Source organism: Triticum dicoccoides, chromosome 1A (assembly GCF_002162155.2).
Source record: "Triticum dicoccoides isolate Atlit2015 ecotype Zavitan chromosome 1A, WEW_v2.0, whole genome shotgun sequence".
In the NCBI taxonomy this organism is placed as follows: Eukaryota; Viridiplantae; Streptophyta; class Magnoliopsida; order Poales; family Poaceae; genus Triticum; species Triticum dicoccoides.
Genome location: NC_041380.1, coordinates 486,673,250 through 486,682,379, shown reverse-complemented (window position 1 = coordinate 486,682,379; position 9,130 = coordinate 486,673,250).

The following is a 9,130-nucleotide window of genomic DNA, read 5'->3' as shown; positions in this document are numbered from 1 at the left end:
GGGGTTCCTCTCAACCCCTACTTCAGTTTGCAAAGTGGTTTGAGGGTTGGACCTCTAATTTTTTTTATGGATTTGAGGGTTTAGAGGTTCTAGTCTACGGCGTTTTTTCGGTGAAAACTGTAAAAAAAAAGCGGTTATTTTTAGGGGTTTGAGGGTTTGAGGGCTCTATTAGTAATGCTCTTAGGCCCGTATAACTCAGGCCAACTCCAACGCGCGACCCCATCCGTCTGTCCACATTTGTTTGGGGATAAACGAATGAAGCAGGTGTCCCAACGCGCGGCCGCAAACGGACCATCATGTTGGGGAACGTTGCAGAAAACAAAAGAATTCCTACGTTTTCACCAAGATCCATCTATGAGTTCATTTAGCAACGAATGATCGGATGCATCTACATACCTTTGTAGATCGCGAGTGGAAGCGTTCAAGAGAACGGGGATGAGGGAGTCGTACTCGACGTGATCCAAATCACCGGAGATCCTAGCGCCGAACGGACGGCACCTCCGCGTTCAACACACGTACGGTCAGCGTGACGTCTCCTCCTTCTTGATCCAGTAAGGGGGAAGGAGAGGTTGATGAAGATCCAGCAGCACGACGGCGTGGTGGTGGAGGCAGCAGTCACCGCAGCAGGGCTTCGCCGTTCTACTGCGAGAGGGAGAGGTGTAGCAGGGGAGAGTGAGGCGCCAAGACTTCAGCGTGCGGCTGCCCTCCCTCCCCCCCTTTATATAGGCTCCCCTAGGGGGGCGCCGGCCCTAGGAGATGGGATCTCCTAGGGGGGCGGTGGCCAAGGGGTGGAGTGCCCCCCAAGCCACGTGGGGCGCCCCCCACCCTAGGGTTCCCAACCCTAGACGCATGGGGTGGGCCAAAGGGGGCGCACCAGCCCATTATGGGCTGGTTCCCCTCCCCACTTCAGCCCATGGGGCCCTCCGAGATGGGTGGCCCCACCCGGTGGACCCCCGGGACCCTTCCGGTGGTCCCGGTACAATACCGGTGACCCCCGAAACTCTCCCGATGGCCGAAACTGCACTTCCTATATATAATTCTTCACCTCCGGATCATTCCGGAACTCCTCGTGACGTCCGGGATCTCATCCGGGACTCCGAACAACTTTCGGGTTACTACATATTCATATCTCTACAACCCTAGCATCACCGAACCTTAAGTGTGTAGACCCTACGGGTTCGGGAGACATGTAGACATGACCGAGACGGCTCTCCGGTCAATAACCAATAGCGGGATCTGGATACCCATGTTGGCTCCCACATGCTCCTCGATGATCTCATCGGATGAACCACGATGTCGAGGATTCAAGCAACCCCGTATACAATTCCCTTTGTCAATCGGTATTTTACTTGCCCGAGATTCGATCGTCGGTATCACAATACCTCGTTCAATCTCGTTACCGGCAAGTCACTTTACTCGTACCGTAATGCATGATCCCGTGACCAGACACTTGGTCACTTTGAGCTCATTATGATGATGCATTACCGAGTGGGCCCAGAGATACCTCTCCGTCATACGGAGTGACAAATCCCAGTCTTGATCCGTGTCAACCCAACAGATACTTTCGGAGATACCCGTAGTATACCTTTATAGTCACCCAATTACGTTGTGACGTTGGGTACACCCAAAGCATTCCTACGGTATCCGGGAGTTACACGATCTCATGGTCTAAGGAAAAGATACTTGACATTGGAAAAACTCTAGCAAACGAACTATACGATCTCGTGCTATGTTTAGGATTGGGTCTTGTCCATCACATCATTCTCCTAATGATGTGATCTCGTTATCAATGACATCCAATGTCCATAGCCAGGAAACCATGACTATCTGTTGATCAATGAGCTAGTCAACTAGAGGCTTACTAGGGACATGTTGGTGTCTATGTATTCACACATGTATTATGATTTCCGGATAACACAATTATAGCATGAATAAAAGACAATTATCATGAACAAGGAAATATAATAATAATCATTTTATTATTGCCTCTAGGGCATATTTCCAACAGTCTCCCACTTGCACTAGAGTCAATAATCTAGTTACATGTGATGAATCGAACACCCATGGAATTCTGGTGTTGATCATGTTTTGCTCTAGGGAGAGGTTTAGTCAACGGATCTGCTACATTCAGATCCGTATGTACTTTACAAATATCTATGTCTCCATCTTGAACATTTTCACGAATGGAGTTGAAGCGACGCTTGATGTGCCTAGTCTTCTTGTGAAACCTGGGCTCCTTGGCAAGTGCAATAGCTCCAGTGTTGTCACAGAAGAGTTTGATCGGCCCCGACGCATTGGGTATGACTCCTAGGTCGGTCATGAACTCCTTCACCCAAATTGCTTCATGCGCTGCCTCCGAGGCCGCCATGTACTCCGCTTCACATGTAGATCCCGACATGACGCTCTGCTTGCAACTGCACCAGCTTACTGCCCCACCATTCAAAATATACACATATCCGGTTTGTGACTTAGAGTCATCCAGATCTGTGTCGAAGCTAGCATCGACGTAACCCTTTATGACGAGCTCTTCGTCACCTCCATAAACGATAAACATTTCCTTAGTCCTTTTCAGGTTCTTCAGGATATTCTTGACCGTTGTCCAGTGTTCCTTGCCGGAATTACTTTGGTACCTACCTACCAAACTTACGGCAAGGTTTACATCAGGTCTGGTACATAGCATGGCATACATAATAGACCCTATGGCTGAGGCATAGGGGATGACACTCATCTCTTTTATATCTTCTGCCGTGGTCGGACATTGAGCTGAGCTCAATTTCACACCTTGCAACACAGGCAAGAACCCCTTCTTAGACTGATCCATATTGAACTTCTTCAATATCTTATCAAGGTATGTGCTTTGTGAAAGACCTATGAGGCGTCTTGATCTATCTCTATAGATCTTGATGCCTAATATATAAGCAGCTTCTCCAAGGTCCTTCATTGAAAAACTCTTATTCAAGTAGGCCTTAATGCTGTCCAAAAGCTCTATATCATTTCCCATCAAAAGTATGTCATCTACATATAATATGAGAAATGCTACAGAGCTCCCACTCACTTTCTTGTAAACGCAGGCTTCTCCATAAGTTTGCATAAACCCAAACGCTTTGATCATCTCATCAAAGCGAATGTTCCAACTCCGAGATGCTTGCACCAGCCCATAAATCGAGCGTTGGAGCTTGCACACCTTGTCAGCATTCTTAGGATCGACAAAACCTTCCGGCTGCATCATATACAATTCTTCCTTAAGGAAACCATTAAGGAATGCCGTTTGACGTCCATTTGCCATATCTCATAATCATAGAATGCGGCAATTGCTAACATGATTCGGACGGACTTCAGCTTCGCTACGGGTGAGAAAGTCTCATCGTAGTCAACCCCTTGAACTTGTCGATAACCCTTAGCGACAAGCCGAGCTTTATAGATGGTCACATTTCCATCCGCGTCTATCTTCTTCTTAAAGATCCATTTATTTTCTATGGCTCGCCGCTCAATGGGCAAGTCAGTCAAAGTACATACTTCGTTTTCATACATGGATCCTATCTCGGATTTCATGGCTTCCAGCCATTTGTCGGAATCCGGGCCCACCATCGCTTCTTCATAGTTCGAAGGTTCACCGTTGTCTAACAACATGATTTCCAAGACAGGGTTGCCATACCACTCTGGTGAGGAACGTGTCCTTGTGGACCTACGAAGTTCAGTAGCAACTTGATCTGAAGTTTCATGATCATCATCATTAATTTCCTCTCTAGTCGGTGCAGGCACCTCAGGAACATTTTCTTGAGTTGCGCCATTTTCCGATTCAAGAGGTAATACTTCATCAAGTTCTACTTTCCTCCCACTTACTTCTTTCGAGAGAAACTCCTTCTTTAGAAAGGATCCATTCTTGGCAACAAAGATCTTTCCTTCGGATCTGAGGTAGAAGGTATACCCAATAGTTTCTTTAGGGTATCCTATGAAGACGCATTTTTCCGACTTGGGTTCGAGCTTTTCAGGTTGAAGTTTCTTGACATAAGCATCGCATCCCCAAACTTTTAGAAACGACAGCTTAGGTGTCTTCCCAAACCATAATTCATACGGTATCGTCTCAATGGATTTCGACGGAGCCCTATTTAAAGTGAATGCGGCAGTCTCTAAAGCATAGCCCCAAAATGATAGCGGTAAATCGGTAAGAGACATCATAGATCGCACCATATCTAATAGAGTGCGATTACGACGTTCGGACACACCATTACACTGAGGTGTTCCAGGCGGCGTCAGTTGTGAAACTATTCCACATTTTCTTAAGTGTGTGCCAAACTCGTGACTCAAGTATTCTCCTCCACGATCTGATCGCAAGAACTTGATTTTCCTGTCACGTTGATTCTCAACCTCACTCTGAAATTCCTTGAACTTTTCAAAGGTCTCAGACTTGTGTTTCATTAAATAGACATACCCATATCTACTCAAGTCATCAGTGAGGGTGAGAACATAACGATAGCCACCGCGAGCCTCAACACTCATTGGACCGCACACATTAGTATGTATGATTTCCAATAAGTTGGTTGCTCGCTCCATTGTTCCTGAGAATGGAGTCTTGGTCATTTTACCCATGAGGCATGGTTCGCACGTGTCAAATGATTCGTAATCAAGAGACTCTAAAAGTCCATCTGCATGGAGCTTCTTCATGCGTTTGACACCTATGTGACCAAGGCGGCAGTGCCACAAGTATGTGGGACTATCATTATCAACCTTACATCTTTTGGTATTCACACTATGAATATGTGTAGCATTACGCTCGAGATTCATTAAGAATAAACCATTCACCATCGGAGCATGACCATAAAACATATCTCTCATATAAATAGAACAACCATTATTCTCGGATTTAAATGAGTAGCCATCTCGAATTAAACGAGATCCTGATACAATGTTCATGCTCAAAGCTGGCACTAAATAACAATTATTAAGGTTTAAAACTAATCCCGTAGGTAAATGTAGAGGTAGCGTGCCGACAGCAATCACATCGACCTTGGAACCATTCCCGACGTGCATCGTCACCTCGTCCTTCGCCAGTCTCCGCTTATTCCGCAGCTCCTGCTTTGAGTTACAAATGTGAGCAACCGCACCGGTATCAAATACCCAGGAGCTACTACGAGTACTGGTAAGGTACACATCAATTACATGTATATCACATATACCTTTCGTGATGCCGGCCCTCTTGTCCGCTAAGTATTTGGGGCAGTTCCGCTTCCAGTGACCACTTCCCTTGCAATAAAAACACTCAGTCTCGGGCTTGGGTCCATTCTTTGGCTTCTTCCTGGCAGCTTGCTTGCCGGGCGCGGCAACTCCCTTGCCGTCCTTCTTGAAGTTCTTCTTACCCTTGCCTTTCTTGAACTTAGTGGTTTTATTCACCATCAACACTTGATGTTCATTTTTGACTTCTACCTCTGCTGATTTCAGCATTGCAAATACTTCAGGAATGGTCTTTTCCATCCCCTGCATATTGAAGTTCATCACAAAGCTCTTGTAGCTCGATGGAAGCGATTGAAGGATTGTGTCAATGACCGCGTCATCCGGGAGATTAACTCCCAGCTGAGTCAAGCGGTTATGTAACCCAGACATAGTGAGTATGTGCTCACTGACAGAACTGTTTTCCTCCATCTTACAGCTGAAGAACTTGTCGGAGACTTCATATCTCTCGACCTGGGCATGAGCTTGAAAAACCATTTTCAGCTCTTCGAACATCTCATATGCTCTGTGTCTCTCAAAACGCTTTTGGAGCCCCGGCTCTAAGCTGTAAAGCATGCCGCGCTGAACGAGGGAGTAATCATCGGTACGTGTCTGCCAAGCGTTCATAACGTCTTGTTCTGCAGGGAGAACAGGTGCTTCACCTAGCGGTGCTTGTAGGACATAATCTTTCTTGGCAGCTATGAGGATGATCCTCAGGTTCCGGACCCAGTCTGTATAGTTGCTGCCATCGTCTTTCAGCTTGGTTTTCTCTAGGAACGCGTTGAAGTTGAGGACAACGTTGGCCATTTGATCTACAATACATGTTGTAAAGATTTTAGACTAAGTTCATGATAATTAAGTTCATCTAATCAAATTATTCAATGAACTCCCACTTAGATAGACATCCCTCCAGTCATCTAAGTATAACATGATCCGAGTTAACTAGGCCGTGTCCGATCATCACGTGAGACGGACTAGTCAACATCGGTGAACATCTTCATGTTGATCGTATCTTCTATACGACTCATGCTCGACCTTTTGGTATTCTGTGTTCCGAGGCCATGTCTGTACATGCTAGGCTCGTCAAGTCAACCTAAGTGTTTGCATGTGTAAATCTGTCTTACACCCGTTGTATGTGAACGTTGGAATCTATCACACCCGATCATCACGTGGTGCTTCGAAACAACGAACTGTCGCAACGGTGCACAGTTAGGGGGAACACTTTCTTGAAATTATTATGAGGGATCATCTTATTTACTACCCTCGTTCTAAGTAAACAAGATGCCAAAACATGATAAACATCACATGCAATCGAATAATAGTGACATGATATGGCCAGTATCATATAGCTCCTATGATCTCCATCTTGGGGCTCCATGATCATCTTGTCACCGGCATGACACCATGATCTCCATCATCATGACCTCCATCATCGTGTCTCCATGAAGTTGCTCGCCAACTATTACTTCTACTACTGTGGCTAACACGTTTAGCAATAAAGTAAAGTAATTTACATGGCGTTTCACAATGACACGTAGGTCATACAAAAAATAAAGACAACTCCTATGGCTCCTGCCGATTGTCATACTCATCGACATGCAAGTCGTGATTCCTATTACAAGAACATGATCTCATACATCACATATATATCATTCATCATTCATCACACCTTTGGCCATATCACATCACAGAACACTTGCTGCAAAAACAAGTTAGACGTCCTCTAATTGTTGTTGCAAGTTTTACGTGGCTGCAAGAGGGTTCTAGCAAGAACGTTTTCTTACCTACGTTAAAGCCACAACGTGATTTGTCAACTTCTATTTACCCTTCACAAGGACCCTTTTCATCAAATCCGCTCCAATTAAAGTGGGAGAGACAGACACCCGCCAGCCACCTTATGCAACTAGTGCATGTCAGTCGGTGGAACCGGTCTCACGTAAGCGTACATGTAAGGTTGGTCCGGGCCGCTTCATCCCACAATATCGCTGAATCAAAACAAGACTAGTAGCGGCAAGAAAGTTGACAACATCTACGCCCACAACAAATTGTGTTCTACTCGTGCAAAAAGAACTACGCATAGACCTAGCTCATGATGCCACTATTGGGGAACGTTGCAGAAAACAAAAAAAATTCCTACGTTTTCACCAAGATCCATCTATGAGTTCATCTAGCAACGAGTGATCGGATGCATCTACATACCTTTGTAGATCGCGAGCGGAAGCGTTCAAGAGAACGGGGATGAGGGAGTCGTACTCGACGTGATCCAAATCACAGGAGATCCTAGCGCCGAACGGACGGCACCTCCGCATTCAACACACGTACGGTCAGCGTGACATCTCCTCCTTATTGATCCAGCAAGGGGGAAGGAGAGGTTGATGAAGATCCAGTAGCACGACGGCGTGGTGATGGAGGCAGCAGTCACCGCAGCAGGGCTTCGCCGTTCTACTGCGAGAGGGAGAGGTGTAGCAGGGGAGAGGGAGGCGCCAAGACTTCAGGGTGCGGCTTCCCTCCATCCCCCCCCCCCTTTATATAGGCTCCCCTAGGGGGGCGCCGGCCCTAGGAGATGGGATCTCCTAGGGGGGCGGTGGCCAAGGGGTGGAGTGCCCCCCAAGCCAGGTGGGGTGCCCCCCCACCCTAGGGTTCCCAACCCTAGGCGCATGGGTGGGCCAAAGGGGGCGCACCAGCCCACTATGGGCTGGTTCCCCTCCCCACTTCAGCCCATGGGGCCCTCCGGGATGGGTGGCCCCACCCGGTGGACCCCCGGGACCCTTCCGGTGGTCCCGGTACAATACCGCTGACCCCCGAAACTCTCCCGATGGCCGAAACTGCACTTCCTATATATAATTCTTCACCTCCGGACCATTCCGGAACTCCTCGTGACGTCCGGGATCTCATCCGGGACTCCGAACAACTTTTGGATTACTGCATATTCATATCTCTACAACCCTAGCGTCACCGAACTTAAGTGTGTAGACCCTACGGGTTCGGGAGACATGTAGACATGACCGAGATGGCTCTCCGGTCAATAACCAACAGCGGGATCTGGATACCCATGTTGGCTCCCACATGCTCCTCGATGATCTCATCGGATGAACCACGATGTCGAGGATTCAAGCAACCCCGTATACAATTCCCTTTGTCAATCGGTATTTTACTTGCCCGAGATTCGATCATCGGTATCCCAATACCTCGTTCAATCTCGTTACCGGCAAGTCACTTTACTCGTACCATAATGCATGATCCTATGACCAGACACTTGGTCACTTTGAGCTCATTATGATGATGCATTACCGAGTGGGCCCAGAGATACCTCTCCGTCATACGGAGTGACAAATCCCAGTCTTGATCCGTGTCAACCCAACAGATACTTTCGGAGATACCCGTAGTATACCTTTAAAGTCACCCAGTTACGTTTTGATGTTTGGTACACCCAAAGCATTCCTACGGTATCCGGGAGTTACACGATCTCATGGTCTAAGGAAAAGATACTTGACATTGGAAAAACACTAGCAAACGAACTATACGATCTTGTGCTATGTTTAGGATTGGGTCTTGTCCATCACATCATTCTTCTAATGATGTGATCTCGCTATCAATGACATCCAATGTCCATAGTCAGGAAACCATGACTATCTGTTGATCAACGAGCTAGTCAACTAGAGGCTTACTAGGGACATGTTGGTGTCTATGTATTCACACATGTATTACGATTTCCGGATAACACAATTATAGCATGAATAAAAGACAATTATCATGAACAAGGAAATATAATAATAATCCTTTTATTATTGCCTCTAGGGCATATTTCCAACACATCGTGCATTTTTTGTCCGTTTTCGACCCATTCCCGGCCCAAGTTTGAGTCGAGTTTGCAGCCGAGTGGACAACGCATGGACGGACGGGACGCGCGCCCTTGTCCTCC